Source organism: Anser brachyrhynchus (genome assembly GCF_964034855.1).
Source record: "Anser brachyrhynchus genome assembly, chromosome: 1".
NCBI lineage: Eukaryota > Metazoa > Chordata > Aves > Anseriformes > Anatidae > Anser > Anser brachyrhynchus.
The window spans coordinates 206,331,134-206,351,850 of NC_137694.1; the positions used below are offsets into that span (position 1 = coordinate 206,331,134).

The window sequence follows — 20,717 nt, forward strand, 5'->3', positions numbered from 1 at the left end:
CATGCAGGCATGTGTGTAATAGTAATATACAGAATCCCCCACATTTCAGATCGGACTTTCAGCTTGGAAGAAGTTAGATGTGTGGAAACAGGCTCAAAGCATCCATCCATCTACAGTGCAAGTCACTTCCTCAGACTTGTAATTAAATGTATTCTTCTTTCAAGAGAAACACCATGGCAGGTTCCTCTCTGGTGTTTGTGAGAAAAGAATTTTTCCACATAATAATACTGATACTCTTCTGCTTTTTTAAAAAATACATTTTAATAATAAATGTTCAACAATTTTCAAGTACATTTTAATTCAGAAAAAACGTACTTTTCACAACCTTTCTGGAGATCAGGATATTAACAATATATAACATTTCTTCATTTAATACAATAGCTGATAGATAAAATGACTATGACTTGCAATACTATACATTCAAGATTGAAAGTTTGTATACCTACATACAAACAGAATTATTTCTTCAATAAAGCTGAAAATCATAAATTGCATGAAATGTTAGATTCCTGCACGCCACCATACCAGTCCCCTGAAAGTGAGGAATGTTGTTTTTAATGCCTGCAGAGCAGCTCATGGAATGCACTGTCTCCAGAAGAAATATGCAGCTTAAAAGAATTTAGGACTGGGAAAACTCATGCATATGTTAAGCAATTTCCTAAAAATAAGGCCTAGTAAGAGAATAGTGATGATTTTAGGGTAGGTGGAGTTGACTTCTTGAAGAATGTCCACTTGGTACTCTGCCACATGTCAGCTATATCATATCAGTAGCAGTTTCTATATAGCTCCATGATTTAAATGAATAATGTTTGAGAAGTATGTCTTTCCCCCACTTTAGGATGTTTTTTTTTTCTGCTGCTGATGCTTCTGAATTATGTTCCAGGACAGTATTCAGTAGTACATAGCTTTTTCCTCAAGTGGAAGTTATTCAGGGACACAAATATGAAGGCTGGTCTTTATGTCCATATTCTTCATAGCAGAAGTACTGAGTTCTCGTGGATGTTGAAAAGTGTCATGGTACAAGTGATGCTGCAAACTGGAGTGGTCAAAATCAGTCCTATGGTTCAGGCGGGTGACTGAAGCTGAACTGTGAAAAATACCAGAGGAGAGAGAATGTGTCAAAGAATGACTATGGTAAGTACATTCAAAATTAGCTATAACATTTTATTCTCTTAAGTAAATAAAAGCCATTCTTTAGGAATTCAACATATAAAAGATGCTAAATAGAGACCTGACAAAATGAAGCATAGTCTGCCCTTACTAGTAGCAACTACACCTCCTCACAAGGTGCTGAAATCCTCTTGCCCAATGTATGGTGAATCCCTAACATCCTACAAGTTCCAACAGGGTTTAAGAGTGTTAAAAGTCCCAGGAGCATACCCTCTTTAAATAGTTGCCTTTACTTGTGCAAAGAATATTTTCTTCCTGATGAAACTTCCTCTACTACTTTCTTTGAGCTGTGATGGAAACACCACAGCCAGATTTAGCCATCACGTCTTCCCAAGAAGTCACAGTAGGTGAAGTTTTCCTCTACATGAACTTGGGAAGACAGAATCTGTTAAAATACATATATTTGTGGGATATTGTGACACCTCCCAATTTGGGACAAAACTATAGCAGCGCAATGCATGAGAATGGGAATGAGAAATGGTAACATAACAGTTCTCTCTGAAAACTGACAGGATAAAAGTCCAAGTTTGCTTCAAAGATGACTTTAAGGACTACTGAACCAGTTGCCCATATCTCCATACTGGCTATATGCTTTTGTATTTATATAGATGAGTAATGCTCATAAATCAGCAAAGGAAGACTCCAGCCATGTTATAACAGCTCTCATGAGAAGCAGAACCTTCTCTCTCATTCTTAGACCTCAGTAATCATTTGGAAGGCAATATACATTTTTCTGCTTAATCTCTTCTTTGCCCATTCCCATGCTAACACATGCAACCTCAGGAATGGGTCTGTGTGTTGGGAAACTCCTGCAAGACAAAATGAGAAGAGGACTGCAGCAGGGCCATTGTTTTTTTTCATTTTACCTGCTCCCCTGTAATGGTGGAGAAGGATATCCATCTGCCTCCTAAACCAGAGTTTGCCTTTACACATCACTGGATTGAGGTATCTGGATGTCATGCATGCATGCCATGGAAAAGAGCTGTTTCTGCTTTAAATAAGGCAACCCTACTGATGGAGGAGGGAACATGAACTGTTTCTCTGAGCTTCCAAGAGTTTAAGCAGGCTGCATAACTCCAAAAGTGAGGGAATTTGACCACAGATGAATGAAAGCTCCCATGCAATCTTGTTCCACATGGCTGTAGCTACCTCAACTTGCAAACTCAATGCCTGCTTTAAGAACCTGATAAATCTTAGCAAGGAAAAGATTGGGTGACACCAGCATGACTGTCTTTTGTAAAAACTGTCAAACCAGCCTCTCTGAAAACCTTTCCTTTCAATAACTACAGTGAAACATACAACAAACACAACAGGCTTCCTCCAGACCAACTTTTCCAAGCTGAGCCTCCCACAATACCGTAAGAACAGCCAAAGACCTCTGCTGTTCCTGTGAATTTGGGAAGAATTCTTGGCCAGATTAGCATCAAAAGGAGTTTAACAATAACATCATTAACACTTTGTTACTGGAAAATTAATTAGCCTTGAGCATGCTCGGATACTATGTTGACAGACTCCAGCCCAATAACCTAATACAGCATCAGAAAGTTTTAAAATGTAAGTGCCAAATTAATGCCACAGTGCATTGCAGGGGGGAAAAAATAACAATTATAAGACTATGTGTCTTTTTTTCCCACTAGTATTTTATCACTCTGCTAAATATTGAATTCAATGTTTAAACACTAATCAAACCAGTGAGACAAAGCAAAATGTTTTCCTATCACTTTATACTGAATAGCAAGTCTTCCCTGAGCAAAAGCTCCACCTAAAATCAGGCACTGGTAAGTAACAGAAATGGTTGTTTTTTTTTAGGAACGCTTTTCCACTGCTCCTTCCTTTGATAGCAAGACGCCTAAAAGACTCCATCCGTCTTATTTGCTCCCATCTCTGTCTGTCCCACTACCTCACTGTTCTCACCCCGTGATACAAATGTACTTTTTCAGTATTCCAAGAATCCAGGGCGTTTTCTACTATTAACCTTGTTTTGCCACAGTAAGTGAATTAAGTTTCCATATTCTGCCTTACTGATGTCCATTAGTGCTGATTAAGAGAAAATGATGGTGATCAATTTATCAGACAATTTTGACTTTGGTTTCTCTGCCTGCATTTTCCAATGGAGGTCCCAATTATTGACAGTTTTGGTTCTGTGACGTGGACATCAAGCAAGTAAAAATTACAAGTCAGTCACTGGAAGGTCATCATATGGCAGTATCTTTGATTAGTGGTCATGAGATCATGACCATTTCAAAGGTGCCTATGGAAGTTTTGCAGAACATCCCTGAAGGTATATATTACCTTTTCTTTTCTCTTCAGTGCAATAGAAAGACTTAAATTTGGCAGACTTGTAAATCCTATTGCTGTTCTAGTAAGTGTTCAAGAAGTGTAGCAAGATGTCAGACCAGTAAGTAAATAATAAGTGACAAAAAGAAAGCAAAAAGAACAGTGTTTCCTGGAAGAGTCTGCTCTGTTCCTATGAAGATAAAAAAAAAAAATGCATGTTGTCCTTTCTGAAAAGTGAATAGGATGTAATGAAGGTGAGACATACCACTTCATTTTAGAAAGTTGCATCTGAATTCCTGAAAAAAAAAATGAATTTACTGATTTCATATGGAGGGAGAGGGGAAGAAGACGCAGAGTTAACAGCTTTTATTGAACCAATGTGGAAGACAAACACCTAGAAGGTGGATTTTAAACCAAAGACCAAAAGAAAGAGCGTAGTGTGCAATTTCTATCAGGAAACATAAAAGGAAAGAAAAAGCAGATTGCACTATAGGGAAGAAATAACCACGAGGCTTTATGTGTGCACTGCCTGTCTGATGAGAAACACTGAGAGGAAAGAGTTATGCTTAGATACGTGGTGCAAACAGTTACAAGATAATCTCATAACTGAAATGTTCGCACTGAACTGTAGATGCAATCTGTTTAGAAGCGACAAGAAAGAGGGATACTACAGGGCTCACATTAATAAGTCAGTCTGAGGGACCAAGGCAAAAAGTGTGTGTTTTCAGTTTGCTTTGAGACAGGAAGAAAGGAAAGATTAAATGTTGCAAGAGTGAGAGAGAAAAGTATAAAATGCAAGGCCTGAGATTTCTGGCTTGTGAAGAGACTGCAATTGCAAATATACCTCCAGAGAGCACATCAAAACCGTCTGACCCGTGGGTGTATTGATGAACATCGCTCTAGAAAGTTCAAGTAAACAATTTAGCTTAACCAAGGAGCAAGAGCAAGGAATAGCACAGAGCTGGAGTGTGATTTTATGTACAGCAATATGTTGTTCACTAAAATAAAATATCTTAAAGATTAATTGTTGCCAAATTGGTAACTCTAATAAACAGGAGATAAGGGAGATATTTATCACAAATTATCCTACATGGGTCATAAGTAAAAGAAGGAAAATGGATTCTTCCTGGGAAAGGCTAGCAATGCATATCTCTAAAGTACAGTGGGAGCAGTGAAGGTGGCTTTGTAAGGAGGTAAAAAAAAAAACTACTCTGAGTTTCTGCTTCCTATTTGTATTAGGAGAAATATTTAAGCTGCACTCACTGAACGTAATTACAGAAGCTTTCAAAGATCCTTAAATATTTAAATACTTAATCTTCACAATATCTCTATTAAATAGATGTTTCTCTGTACCCCCAATTTACACAAGAGAAACATCTTATAAAGCTTAGTTTTATAAGTGGTTTTGTTTCTTTCATGTGAAAGCAGCATAAAATGCTGTTTGGATGCCTTTGCAGGTGCAGCTTTGTAGGTGGAGACACAAATGAGAGGTTTTCGGCTCTGTGATAACTGCTGCCAGTCAAGCCCATATTCACTACAGGCTTTGAGACGTGGGTGCAATTAAGTAAAAGGACACAAAACAATATCTGCAAATTTCCAGTCCAGCCTGAGGCTCCTTCAAAGTCCGGCGTGGAGAAGAGGGGCCCTGCTCAGGACTGCACGCCGTGAGCACTCGGCCGTGCCAAGAGCAGACTTTGCAAGTTCTTGGCACTTCACCTCCAGCTGAAGCTATTGGCGGCTGCTGCTTTTCTGAGCCAAATTTCCCAGGCAGAGAGAAGGAAAGGAAAGCAGTGTGGGCTTATTTCAAACTTGACATTTCAGCAGAGAAAATGTATAGAATAATTGGAAAGACTTGCAACAAGTATATAAAATATACCCCTAGATTTTGACCAAAAAGTTACTGGATGATCTAGCACAAGATTGAGAAGCTCTACATAAAAGAATATAAAAATAGTGCAGCTAGATGGATGATCTCAGATGTTCCTAGGGACACAACATTATTTCACAGACGTTCAGAAAGACAAGTCACCTGTACCTTAATTAAATTTTTAGAAGTCATGAAGAGGGGCTGCCAGACAGCGAGTGAGAACAAAAGGAGAAAATGGGCCAGCTTCTGCTCCCAAATACATGCACACAACTCTGTTTAGGCTTATTGAGTGTTCTGCTTGAGCATCTGATTGTAGAAGCTGACTCTTTTAAGAGAGAACCTTTAACCAAGTTTATTTTCATTAAAAAAAAAAAATCTGGAAAAAATAAAGCCTACCATTAGTCACTTTAGTTTAACCCCGAGATTATCTAGCAATACAACAAGGCCATTGGGTGGCACAGAAACACAGAACACACATGCACACACACAAGTCCTCTGACTCATTATTAGGTGAAATAACAACTCTGAAAGCGCGGTGCCATGCAGAGCCCATGACAATGGGAACATTTATATTGGTTACTGAGTTGTGGACAGGACAAAATCCACACGACTTCAAAACTTAGAATGAAACTTGGCCAGCTGGAGAAAAGCCAAAACGGGAAACAATACTCAAAGACTCATATCATACCCATAAAGCAGTACACAGTGAATATATGGAAATGAGACTTTACAGGATAATATGTAATACTGCAAAAACAACTTCTCTCCAGACCCAGAGGAGGGAAGCATCGAGGGAGGTGCTGCTCTCTGCTCCCTGGGACCGATGGCCGGACGCACAGGGACAGCATGGAGCTGTGCCAGGGGAGGGTCAGCCTGGGCATGAGGGAAAATTCCTGTGCCGTCAGGGTGGTCAGACGCTGGGACAGGCTGCCTGGAGAGGTGGTTGGTGCCCCCTGCCTGTCAGTGTTCAGGAGGCATTTGGACAGTGCCCTCAGGAACGTGCCTGAGCTTCTGGTTAGCCCTGAAGGGGTCAGGCGGTTGGACTTGATGATCTCTGAGGGTCCCTTCCAACAGAAATATTCTATTCTATACATTCACTGAAATTATTTAATGCATACAAAATTATAATTCTGTAGAGATTTGATAACAGTGAAAATCCAGGAGAGGAAATGTTTGCTGTAGCTGCTAATAGCACAGCAGTTACAGAGAAAAAGATTAAACAGAGCCTGGCTGAACGTCTCCTTCAGGAAACTGATCGTCCACAGCCAGGAGATGTAGGAAAAGGGTATGACAAATGAAACCATGGATACGTTTCCCTAGGAATGTTGTTCCAACAACTGCATTAGAAGGCGTTAAAGAGCTGTTTACATTGCTTAGGAAGTTCTTTTGACCAGTAGCACCATTTTCAATCAAAGAGAATTATCATGTCCTCACTATCTGTTCCCCACCCAGACCTCTGACTGATTATCCAGTGTCACAGTACCTGGGCAGTGGCAAACACTGTTAAATCAAAATCCTGATCTACTTGCCCCAGAAGTAGCATTTTCATCTACTTTGAACCCATATGATTAGAGCAGATAATGCTTCAGCTTTTTTGCACTTCCAAAAACATAAAGCAGCCAAAAATGTGTCTTAACTGGCTGATTAAACTGAATTTAGAGCTGATTTTCTTTGTTAGTGTCTTGAAACATCCAAATCATTGCTATGAATGAACACAAAGTTGGCCTGTTTTGTACTGATATAAACGATGACCCAAGTCACAAGGCAGAACTGGGTCTGATAGCTGCTTGGAACAAAGTGGACTCAGTGCTATTAACTATTACAGAAACATGTGTGGAAGTCTCTGTATGAAGAGATTTATGACCCCTGCCGCACCAGAAATCCTTGGGCCAGATTTTCAAAGGCACATAAATATGCAAGTGATACGGCTAGTGGGATTTGCCAAAGCATATGTAAACTTCAAGAATTCAACTTCCGCCAAAGTCAATGTGTGCAAGGATATTTTATGGATCCTAGTAGGTGCTCTCCTGCAGATACAAGCGCTTAAGCACCTTTGTCAGTCTGCACCGAGGCCCCATGAGGTTGCTGTTACAAAACATATATGTCTCCATGATTTCTTATAAGGCAAAGACATCTGGAAGCTATAAATATATAAGAAGTCAAGACTTTGGTCCACAAATCCGTTTGAGTTAAGCTGGAATCGGTGGCACCAAGGGACCTATGTATTTTTGTGCATCTGGCCTAAAACTCCTATTTCATGCCAAAGTTCTTCATCATAACAAAAAATGGAAGAGGAAAGTATCAGCAAATGTGCAGAACTGCCTCTAGATTGTTTCTCATACGTGAATGAAGTATCAGGTAGGCTAGCTAATAACTGACCAGCTTTGTAGGTGCTCTTCCCTGCCTAGGGATCCTTTCTGGAATCCAGTCTGAACTAGGAAGAGCTGTCACACCACCACTGCTTCCAGATGCTCCAGGAGTGGTGAGATGCTTTTTTTAGCTGATTTAGTAGCAAACAGCTGCTTGAGGGAGCACTTTGCAATCAGAGGTGAGGCTTTTCAGATGAAATGTCGTAGGATTGAGCTCTGTGCCTCACCCAAGTTACTGAAGCTCTTCCAGAATATTTAATCTGGGAATTTTATCCTCTGCTTTCTGTGGTCTTCTAGAAGGGCAAGCTAGAGGTCTTTTGCCAGCTTCTGAACTTGATTAAGCCTCAGCTTTGCGGCTAGCTCATTCCAAAGCAGGGTTTCATAAGCGGTCTTCCCTGTAGTGCAACCATCTTTGCCTGCTGCGCTTTTTCTAGGGGTGTTGAACGTGCTGGGGCACATAAATCTGATGTAAAGCCAGGGTCTTTGAGGAGATCTCGAAATAACATGTATGATTACAGAAAGCTTCAGGAAGCAATGGGATGCACCTACTACTAGCAACATCTTTGCTACTAGCTAGAGAATCGTTAGCATTCATGAAAGACTGAATCAGGAAGAGTAAATCATCCCAGATGTAAATGACACTGATAGAAATCTTCACCACTGAACTTACTTGTGTTTGGTTAACCTGATTGCAACTTTGAAAGCTGTTGACTCAACATAGCATCTGGATTTTAACAGGTTCAGGGACAAAGCCATATGTTCTGACAAGGGTGTGATGTGAAAAACACTCCCCACGATGTGGTACAAAAGACAAATCTGTCTAATGCAATCTGAACTCAGGCACTAGTAGGCAGTGATTACCAGATATGTCACAGGACAGATAAGGTACGAAGTATTCAAAAGTCAACATATGCCAAATAGTAGCATCTTTACTCAACAAACATACTTTAAATGCTGAATACAAAGAAAAACTATGGCAATTCAAGTTACTATTGCATGGTAGTTATGGGAAATGCTGACATTTTAAATAGTGGTTAACAGTGTTTTCAATTGCTTTTAGAAGAAACTAAAGAGGTAAATTAAATCTTCCCACACACAAATTTTATCCCTGAGTTTCAAGATCTCTCAAGGAGGATGCTGGCACAAGCTCCACTGTATTTGTTTTAGTTTGCAAAGAACAGCCCAAGGAGAACACAAGCACAATATATTACTGAAGGACATTTGAAGAGTGAGAGCATAGCCACTTTGCTACTTGTACCACTTTGACTTATAATGTACAGAGGGTTACATTCAGAATTGTAAGTGTAAGGCTCGCAAAAGATAGGGGATGGACAAAGAGAAGAAAAAGCAATCATAGAAAGCAAAATTCAATAGCAGAACAAAAATATGGTAAGTGGGTTGGAAAGAGTTTTGCCTCTTTCTGTGGGGAATGCATATGTGAGTTTAATTTCTAGAATAAGAAAGTGTTTAATTATCTTTAATAAGATAATTGAAGTATTTTCACATTTTCAATGTCCTCTAAATGACCAAAAAAGTCAAGATCTCATCCATTTGGAGCATTCAGCCACATACACAGACACAAAAGAAAAAGAAGTTACTAAAGCTCTGATCCTGCAAGATGCTGAATATTTGCTAAGAGCGTAGTACATACCAGAGGAATGGGTCACATCACTACAAACTGATACAAATGCAGCTGGCAATGTTATCTGTGATGAGAAATTCTGTAGTCAATGAGGTTGCTTTACATTTGTATTGCTGTAAAAGGAGCAGAGAATTTGCTGCCCTATTTCCAGCTACAATCGCAGAGTAAAAATGTCAGCTTAAAGATGCTGGCACCAAAAAAAAAAAAATATCCATAGCCTCAACATGAAAGGCAGAGATGATACCTCAGAGCTATATTTAGATTGACCTGTAGAGTTGACACTGAGATTACTCTCACCAGTACTGATCTCGATGAGCCATCCAACCCATATCAAGTAGATCCCACCCAAAAGCATCGAGGTTATGCTTAACCAAAGTTGAGGGGTGGCCTTGCGGAAAGCTGGGGGACCGCAACTGGTCGGTTTTTCTGCTTGTAAGCAGGTCACGTATCTCAAGGAGGGTTGAACAAGGTCTTGTCCATGGGAAGCCAGCAGAGATCCAAGATGTAAGGTTAGTGGGAGGTCATGGTCAAACCCAACTATCAATATAGACATAGTCACAAAAGCATAAGAGAAAGGGAAGGATCTGGGATGGCGGCAGTCAGCCCAAGAAGAACCGACTGGTTCAATCGTAATACTGAGGAATTCCTCAGGTATTGTGCTTCCATACATCGCACACTCTCTGTGAACCCAAACACTTATACTGTAACTGACAGCAGGGAAAATTTATAATCAGATTAAATTTATAATCAAAAAAAATAAAAGGTGGGGAGGGCTATCAATGCTAACAGCTAGCTTGAAAACTGAGAGGAAGTGCAGTTTTTAATAAGATTGATAAAAAAGGTGAAATTCAAATAAAAAGAGTGAAAATATGCCTATTTTACTGAAAAAGTCATTGAAATTTTGCCACATGATTCAAAACAGAACTATCCTTTAGATTTTGTTTGCCAATTTTTCAACTTCTCCGGTTTTCTGCTTTATTTTCAGTTATATTTCAACACACACAAACTTGTCAAGACTCCTGTCTGCTTTCTCTTCCCCTATCTGCCCTGAATGAAGTACCGAATGCTACAAATGTGTTTGATCTTTTCCATACTTTTACAGAAAACATCTCAAATAAAATAGAACATTTTCACAATTCTTACACAAAACGTTTTTTTGACCTCATGAATATGAAAAATTTCATATTAGCACCTCTGAAATTAGACTCTTTTGAATGCTCATGTTTTTTTATTACTTCAGGATGAGATACAAATCTGAAGTCATTCAATGTTCACAAAATGGCATTTTCTAATTCAGCACTCGACTTTTACAATAACTTTTCCATGCTCAAAAATTTCCTGCAACTAGGCTCTCACTGACCTTATTCAAACAGGGGCTTCTCCAAAAAGTAACCTTCTTACAGCTCCAAAAATATACCCAAAATGTCATTAAGGGACAAGTAAGTGGTCATCCCTCAAACACTGCCGGCGGTAGGCAGGTCACAGGGTCTTTATTTCACAGCTATGGAAACTGAGGGATGTGTTTCAATGATTTGCTGGTCGGAAGGTTTGTGGCAGAATCCAATATGACAAATAGGGACAGGCGTAAGGAAGAATCTGCAAACTTACTTCAGTTATCCTATTCTATATGGTATTAATTAATGTTAATGAAGGAGGGGGGGGACAGCTTCGTTCATTCTCATGATTGTGAATGTTCCAGCTACTCAGTATGGATGATGACAAATAATAACACTGACTTCAAGAAGTCTTGAGAGGGAGCAACAATCAACTTTTTCCTGCAGTTGCAAACAACCTTTTTTACACTGGGAAAATCCAGCATAACTCCCAAGTGCATTTTACCCACCACAAAAAAGTAACTGCTCTTAACTGATGCATTACAACCAAGGAAAAGGGGAAAGCAGCAGGATTTACACGCAAAACTCATCACAAGAAACTGCAGAGCTTTGGCTTTCACTTGGTCTTGTGCCCAATTAATACATTTGTCTCTGACGGGTTGGATGTAAAGATCTGTAGCAGAAATAACAAAAAGGTATAATGCATAGTCTTGTTCACACCCTTGCCTATCCTACTGCTTGGGGGAGTAATCTGTACCCCCTCACCTTTTTATTTTTAATTTTGTCACAGACCTTCATGGTTTATTCAAAGCTCCTAGACAGCAGCCCCATCAGAGTACAAGCTACATCGGAGGCCCCAAAGACCTCAGGAGGTCAGATGTTTTTCCCCAGGAGACAGTTCCCATTCAGACTCTTTTGGGAAGCTAACTACTTCTGAAGCTTAGCCAGTTTCTGGCAAGATCTATGGCAGATTATCAGTCAAACATATCAAGCTGTGGAGGTTCACAAGATAACTTTAGCCATGATAACTTTTTTTTTTTCCTTTTTTTTTTTTTTCCTGAGCAAGAAGTCCCTCAAAATCAAGGGGTTTTTGCCTCGCTGGTTTTGGAAGCAGCTGCAATCAGGCAGATGGTCGTATCTAATACCTCCTGGAATGCTATTAACCACCAAGGGAATCATATAATACTATTCTAGGTGTCTACAGTAGTTTTCCTGTACTAGCTGTCCTTTAAATTGAGCTGGGAATCCCTAATGGGTCTTCCATGCTAAAAGAACGGCAGGAGGGAAGTCGAGAAGAACGTCTCATGGGAGAGGAAGACAATATTTCCTTTTAACACTCTCAACATAGAGCAATTGTAATGAAAAAGCTGCACATTCTTGTACCACTGATTAAATTGAATTTGTATTAATGGCACATCTTTCAAATAAGACTCATGTCACCCTGAGGAAAGACTTCTACAGTGTAGCAGTCTATACTTGAGTTAGTGCTCTGGGTAAGATTTTTACCCAATGGAGAGAAATAGACTCTTCTGTGATAAGATTCATCTCATCCTGAGAGGATGGAGGAGATTGGATAATTCACAACTTTAAAGAGGTTATTTCTTTCCACTTATGGCAAAAGTATCCTTAGAAAACTAAACTAGCTCAGAGGAGGTCACTGCAGACCTCCAAATTTTGGAACAAAGCTTACCCTGACATTATGACTTAAAAATCCATCTCTGTCACCAGTAAAAGTCACTGTGGCAGGACAAACCTCTTCTCCTTTGCTATCTGTCATTATTACCTCCATCCAAAGGTAGTTGGACCATTTACACACACATATGTATAAATATATACATACGCAGGTGTCTATACACATGCACACATGGAGTCTTTCTTCACTCTCAGTGTTTACTTTGCTAAATTCTGTTTCCTTTCAGATAAAAATCAGAAAAACCTGAAAAAATTGAAAAGCTATCTAAATTGAGAAGCTATGAACAATGCACCTCAATTTATGCCCTCCTTTCGCTCATGCATTTCCTTTTCTTTGCTTTAACCTTTCTCTTCAAGGTTTTAATCTTATCACTTTTCTCTTTCACTTTTTCTCCTTTTTTTTTTTTGGGGGGGGGGGGGGGGGGGTGGGGTGGGGTGGGGTGGGGTGGAGGAGGTAATGACCATGCTTTCTTCTCCTCAGTGAGCTAATTTGGAATTCAGTTTCTTCAGACCATCTCCTTTACCTCTTTGCCATGCCTTGTTTTCCAAGTTCTTCCTCTCCCCTTTTTCCTCTAATTTCCTGGTACCCTTCACCAAGACTCTGACAGCAGCATTTTGTCATGAACCTCTCCCAGTCCTATTCCTGCCTGTTATTGCTTTATAGAAGAAGACAGTAAGGCTTCATCATCCCAAATCAATGATTCCTTCTAAACTGGTTAATCACTACCCCAGCTGGTCTCAGTGACCTACATACCTCTGTGCAATTTAGATGTTTATACTAAGCATATTTTTAATCATAATGCACAGCTATAAAATACAACATAATCAAAAAAATATATAAATTTCCATGGATAGAGATGCTGAATCAGAGACAAGGTGATCTTCATTAAATAAGAGCTATTGAATAGCCAGTGCACTGCGGGAGATTATACTTGGTCTAACATATTAAGACACCTTATTTTAGCTAAATAACTGAAAATATATTGAATAAGTATGAAGGGGAAAGAAGTACATATTTTGAGGTTGAAGATTAAACCCACTCAGATTCTTTGAGGGGCTTGCTGAAGATCAACTCCGTTAAGCTGATGTGTTCTTCCAGGAGTAGGCTCCCTTTAATGCATGTAACCCGAAATGCAAGACCTGCACAGATAAAATAATTCCGTAGAAGGTGTGCATCAAAAAATCACTTACAGCAAGTCTGCAAGATAAAGGGAGAAAGTAACCTTTCTGATTTAATCTTGGTGTAAGAAAAGTTAAGCCTGTATTTTATTTCTTCATTTATGTTTGTAGAAATATTTATTTTTATTTAGTCCATTTTGTCTTAAGTAACCAGTTTTATTTTCACTTTATCTGAGGGCATTCTTATCCCAGGATTGTAACCTGATGCACTGAGACATTTTAAGTGTTGGAGGAAAGAATCAAGTATCTTAAAGTGACATGGTAAACAGGAAAGCTCTTCCGAAGGTCACTCTTCTCACTACATTGAAGCATCTTTTTCATTACTGAGAATTTGACCCTTTTCTTGCAAAGGCTAATTCCTCTGCAGAGAGTAATAAAATCCCTTTACAATGACAAAATACCACGTCTAGTGGTAAGCAAGAGTATGGAGAGCTATCCAAAGTGTGCATGCTTCAAGCCCACTTACATCAACCCAATTTGAGCTGGGACACTAGTAAAGATATAAATGTGCCTACACAAAGATACGTCCAAAAAATGGAGCCTTACACTTCAAGAAGGATGTAGAACAACTTACAAAACAGTTGCTGTACCCTGCTAAGAGCCTGCACATAAGCGTCAGCACAGACGTCTCATGGGCCATAAAGAATGTTTCTTGGCCATAAGAATAGAAATCTTGTGAGAGTTCAGCAAGAAAAGCCCAGTGACGACTGTTCTACCATCTCTAGAGAAAACATTTTGGTGTCAAACACCTTGAGAAACTCAGAATCCAAATGCAATCAAATTTAACTTTCAGTGCCGATAACAATGTTTAGGATGACAGAATTACTGATTTCTCAAGAATAGATGTTTTCCATTTGAGAAAAAGTAGCTGTTTCTTCTGAAGGGGAAGATAAGACTTGGCAGCTATTAAGCTTGCATTAAGAAAAATAGAAATAGACATAGCACCAAGAGAGGCAAATGCTTTCTTCAGGTATAATGAGTGTTAAATTAGAAGTTTAATGATCCAATGTAATAATACTCTGAATTCAAGAAAGGCATGTGGTATCCAGCTGGCCAAGTGATTTTGACTACATGCCACCACAAATGTAGACTCTTATTTAATGTCTGTGGAACCAGACCAAAACATGAACACAAATTTCACACCACTCAAGTGCAAAATACTTGGTTGGCTTCAGGTTTTTGAGCTGATCTTTCGCATGCTGTGGCTGACAATTAGATGCCTTTCCAGCTGTCAAAACGTGACCTTATTCCCTGCCCATTCTGGACCTGACTAAATGACCACTGAGATGCTGAAACTTCATCTAATTTCTGACTTTCTGCTGTAAATGAACTGTAACTGAGATTTAGTAATTGGGAATAGAGGTGCTTTTCCCTCAAGAGGGAAGCAAAATGTGCTTGCCGTACAAAGACTATCATTTGAGTAAATAAATAAAAATACTGAAGAAGAAAATTCTAGATTGGAGAAAAAACTGAGACCATTAACTCAGAAATTAAACCTGTTTTTTGCTTCTCATACTTTTTGTCTGTTTGCTGGTTTGTTTTAATAGTGTTCTAATTTGTTAGAATAAAAGCTGGATGTAAAGTTCCTACTGGCACATATTCTGTCTGTCCACACTGAGAACATGAAGTAATTTTAAAAAGATACCTTTTTTGTTGCTCTTAATGCACTGCCACATGAGAGGACTGGTCCACAATTTTGCCCCCTCAAGAGCCAGAGGTCCCTATTAATTTGTGCAGAGCATAACTTTCAATTTGTCTTCTTCATTTTCAGAGAGCTGCAAGGGAAAAGAAACGAATATCAACTTCTCCACTTCATGAAACAGTCTTCATGAATGCATCTTTCTTATGTTGTGTTACAGCCTTTCCTCTGTTTACCAAATTCATAACAACTGGCAGATGCAAACAACTTTGTGCTTCAGTGTAATTACCAAAAAAAGGCTCTACTACTGTTTATTATGAAAATATTGTGCGACTTAGTAAAAGGATGCACTTACCAGGAGCTTAAGTTTGTAGACGGAGAAACGTCTTTGATCCCTGTTACATGGGCCAGGTGGATCAGACTGCCTAATCTTTGGGGCATCCAAGGACATCACATGCAGCAGCCACTGGCAGTGAAGGGTGGGAGATGGTTCCATGTCTGGTTGCTTTCTTTGTGAAGCTAGCTTGAAAATGAAGAGATTTCTTTTGCCTTTTTTTTTTTTTTAAAAAAATCACCATCTTGCAAAAAGCACGGATGCAACTATTGGCAGGATTTCCCTTTCAGGGTATTATTATTAAAGAGTGGATATTGGAAGTCTTTTATTTTCTTTCTGATCTCCTGTCTTTTAGGCTTACTTAAATCCTAATTCAGCCAACTTCCAGAAGTAGACAACAGGAATGAAAAGAAGAGCAATACTGCCTCTCATTTACTAGAATTTTTCTATTCTGTTATTTATGTTCATCCTCTAGGTTTCTCCATGAAGAATCACGAGTGTTTCAGCTAAAAACAGTTTTTTTAAAAACAGATGCTTAAGTGACATGTTTCCCTTGATATGACATTTGAATGTTAGCACCAATTAACCACACAGAAAAATCTTCCCCTCGTCATTTCATAGCTCTGTGTTGACCAAATTGGCCACATAAAATGTCTTCAGTACAGATGTACTGGGGGAAGAGACATTGGAGAAAGAAAGTAATCACATAAATACAATGCACAGAAAGCATCCATCGCTGTACAGAGCTGGTCATTGCCGCCAGGTTTCTAGAGAATCATTCACTTGCTACCTGCATGGCACAGCATTACAATTACACTATCAGATCCAGCACGGAGAGGAACTTATTCTGTTAGAAATGCTTACCTTCCACTAGTTCCTACCACACAGCACCTCTGCCGCCCTCACCAGCACAATGCCTGTGCCCATGCAGAGCCAGAGACAGCCACCTGTGCCCATTTCATTTCTTTTCAATTACAGCGTTGGCCCTCCCTGTGAACTTCGCCCAGAAAGGTCTGTGTATTCAAGTGATTCAGAGCTAAAGCCAGGGAAGTTTTAATTCATAGCAGGGCTACAAGTGAAACAAATCAAACAGAGCAGAGACCAGGTGGAAGCGATCATCCTGACGGAGAGGTAAGCAAACAACCTTTAGCTGTAAAGCAGCTGACTTTTACAAACACAACGAGCTGGCTATTCCGTCTCACAAGGTGATAGCTTAAGGATGGCAGAGCATTCACCTTGGTCAAAATGATGCCTGCTGGCACAGGAAGGCCAGGATGTAGCTGTGTTACAGGGAACCCCACCAGCACAACGGAGATGGCCTTTGCATTGTCCCTTTTGTCTCAGTGCATGGCCAGTGCTCCAGAACCACACTGAAACAGTGGCGTACAATCACAGATGACTTGGAATTTCATTTCCCAACACTTAAAAACAATGATTAATTTCCTTGAGGATGATACGGTTGTTTGGGGTATTTATAAGCACGGTTTTACTTGGATTTTGTGAAAATGTGGCCCAACACCACTATGCCCACCTTCTTGTACATCTTAGGAGCTTGCCTCTGCTGGACTGTCTGTCACTCCTTATGTTATACTGTAAGCTCCTGTAGCTATAGCCATGGAAAAATGCTGTCACAGGCATTTGGGTGATCAGTATCCTTCTCTAATTTGATTTAGGCTCTTAATAGCTTAAGAATCAGAGCAAGCTGATGATACAAGGGCTCTAGAATCACAGAGATGCCAGTGAAAATTTAACAAAACAAGCACAAGTAAGACACTTTCACATTTTATCTTGCTTGGAAAAATGTGGAGTAGTGGACTGAAATCAGTGAAGTTGACTTAATTAACCTAATGTAAAGGTGATGATTTGAAATGGCCATTTCAGAACCGAGGCAGAATGGAAAACCCATGCTGCTCCCTTGGCAGCTTGGTCACTAACACACACTGAAAGCAAGTGGGTACATATATCCCCGTTCCCTCAAACAGGAAACTATTTGTCAGCTACTGCTTAGCTCAGTGATGTATAAAATGCTTTTATATTTTCCCACGGGAATTGGAAAAAGAAATCTTTGCTGGGCCCCCTTTCCTTCAGCACTACAACAACCCTCTAACATGCTGCTCTCTACTATACAAGAAGAAATCAAAGTGCACATAAAAAGCTCCCCTGGTTGGCATGTCGACACAGTCTCGGGAAGGAGGAAACAAATCTTTTTTGAGGGATTTGCCAGAAGCAGGACTGAAATACTGAGTTGGGAAAGTTAATGTTACCCAATGGATGGACAAAATATCTGGATAGGGAATGACCCTGGGAGGATGTATGATGGAGAGGAGAAAAAAACAGACTCTATGAATCAGAAAGGCCCAGTGGTTCTCCCATTTCCCACCAGTGTGGCAGGGAGCAGGTCCAGTAACCACAGAGCTGGTTAGGGAATATCAGAGGAAGCATAATCCAGTGTCTTGTTTGTCTGCATTTAATTAACAAGCTTGGGTCCAGCCCTTTCAGGTCAGACTCCAAAACACGTGTAGAAGTGGTGAGAAGCTGTTAAACATCCTGTGGGATGACCTAGGTGTGGGTGCAGATGTGTGAACACCTGAACAAATCTGGCATCTGCTTTGCCTGAACGTCAGGTCTTTGTCTAATATGAATACAGGCTGGGCAATGAGAGGGTGGAGAGCAGCCCTGAGGAGAAGGACCTGGGGGTGCCGGTGGATGAGAAGCTCAACATGAGCCAGCAACGTGCGCTTGCAGCCCAGAAAGCCAGCCGTATCCTGGGCTCCATCAAAAACAGTGTGGCCAGCAGGGCAAGGGAGGGGATTGTTCCCCTCTGCTGTGCTCTCGTAAGGACCAACCTCCTGTGCCCAGGTCTGGGACCCCCCCCCAGAAAAAAAAAAAAAAAAAAGATGTGGATCTGTTAGACTGAGTCCAGAGGAGGGCCACGAGGATGATCAGAGGGCTGAAGTATCTCTCCTGTGAAGACAGATCGAGGGAGTAGGGGTTGTTCAGCCTGGAGAAGAGAAGGCTCTGGGCAGACCTCACAGCGGCCTGCCAGCACCTAAAGGGGGCTACAGGGAAGCTGGGGAGGGACTCTTTGTCAGGGGGTGCAGTGATAGGACAAGGGGTAGTGGGTTTAAACTGAAAGAGGGGAGATTTAGATTAGACATAAGGAGGAAATTCTTCACTCAGAGGGTGGTGAGGCCCTGGCACAGGCTGCCCGGAGAAGCTGTGGATGCCCCATCCCTGGAGGTGTTCAAGGCCAGGCTGGATGGGGCTTTGAGCAACCGGGGCTGGTGGGAGGTGTCCCTGCCCATGGCAGGGGGGTGGAACTGGATGATCTTTAAGGTCCCTTCCAACCCAAACCTTTCCGTGATTCTGTGACTATCTGTAAAATCAGGTCAATAGCAACACCCTTGCAAGAGACTTAGAATGCTATTTTTTTTAGTCCGAAATGGTTTAAAATGGTTCTGTCATATCAAAAGCAATGAATGGCATGGGAAAGAGAAGGGAAATAGGTCAGCACATACCCTGCCAGTACAGATTCACAAGCTCTTTTTTCTTAGAAAAATAAGCAAAAATTTGTTTTGTGCTTAATTCACTGCTTCATCTGGTCTAAAAATGGAAAAATACTTCTGCATTCAGAATTGAAATTTCTTTTATTTGGGGGCTGGGGGTATAATTTTTGAAAATATATATAGCTACATTCTATAGGAAAGACAAATGCTAGATTTAGAAAACATCTTTTTTTTTTGTGATGTTTCCTTCATTTTCAGCCAGAAATTCTTGCCAAATATGAATTGTATTTATAAATAATTTTGGTTATTTTTGATATATTTAAAGAGAAAAAAAAAAAAAAAGAGAGAAATCACTCTTGAAAAATGTCATCAGGAATCAATAAGGATTCCTGAAATCCCCCTGTGTAGTTTTAGTTTAAATAAGATCTATTCCGATTCAGTTTAACCAATTGCCTTTCTGATCTGCTACATTTTAGAGGATTAACATATGTAAACCCCTAACAGAAGCAGAAATATGAACTATTTACGGGCTCTCTATGCTTGTGCAGGTACACTTGCGAAAAGCACATAGAGGTCTGCAGGTCCTATAGATGCTTTGACCTGAAATCATGAGTATGAAACAGCCATTGCCACAGTCCACCACTGACCAGCCACTGAAAGATTGTTATGCACTGCTGGACTGTCAGTGATGGATAAATTGCTTTCTTCATATGCTTTGCCCACAGTTTTGCTAACATATCGGGGCCTGTGCAAGACTTTCCGTTTCGGTGAAGGCTTTCAGGGAAGAATGCAGCAATATTTTAAACCTGTCAGGATCGAGATCAGTTATAAGCGCAGGCAGGTGCCTGCAGAATCACATGCAAGACATTTGGGTCCTTATGGTACTCGCTGGAATTCCAGATGATGCACTGTACAAAATCAATGACCTGATGATGACTGCAGGAAATAAAATTAATTAATTAATTAATTAAAACAACAAAAATGAGCCAAATTAAATGCAAAAAAAAAAAAAACCATAGGTATGATGGGCAAAGAAAGAAAGAAAGAAAAAAAAATGAAAGAAAAAACAGGGAAAAAACGAAAAGAAAGGGATTTTGGTATTATGAGTGACAAGGAATTTAGTCCTGATTCTACTGAAGAATCCTACATAAACAGTTTTATCAACACATCAGATCCACTTCCCTTTTGCCACCATGTGCATATCTCCATTTATAGGTGAGAGAAACTGAAAAGACATAGACAAGTACAATATCATGACTCAGGAGCAATGTTCCTGTTACCTGATACACCATCTGATTCCTTCAGATGGTGCAGAACAATACAGCACTTTTTGGACTGCAGATGCATTTGATAATGTCACAGTCTGTGATTGCCTTTTTTACATAAACCAATACAACCAGAATAAAGAGGCAGTCTTTCAGGCAATACCCAGCCTGACCCCCCCCAAAAGACTTGCCTGATCTTGCTCTCTTCTATAAACCCTGCCTCACCTTCATCCTTAGAGCATCACTGTAATAACACTGTCTTTATTGAAATTTAAAATGCCCACTGAGTCACCACACTGAAACTTGGAAAGGTACATATATATATATATATGTATGTATGTATGTAAATATGGGATTTTTTATAACTGACAATATTTTTGCCAAATTCTCAATGACACTTCATTAAGATAATGTATCACTGAACCTTTCTTTTCTGTTTGCTA

The 20,717-nt window shown here is 40.0% G+C and overlaps 1 protein-coding gene and 1 long non-coding RNA gene across 5 annotated transcripts in view; both read right to left on the minus strand.

Moving 5' to 3' along the window:
- The window catches only part of DLG2 (discs large MAGUK scaffold protein 2), a 1,042,459-nt gene that overhangs the window by 980,601 nt on the left and 41,141 nt on the right, over positions 1 to 20,717 (minus strand). The gene's annotated exons all lie outside the window — the stretch shown is intronic.
- Positions 204 to 19,912, minus strand: LOC308190484. The gene is made up of 4 exons (XR_013947229.1): positions 16,368 to 19,912; positions 15,525 to 15,692; positions 15,176 to 15,305; positions 204 to 1,087 (listed from the first exon to the last, which is right to left on the minus strand). It is a non-coding gene; the product is annotated as an uncharacterized lncRNA (long non-coding RNA).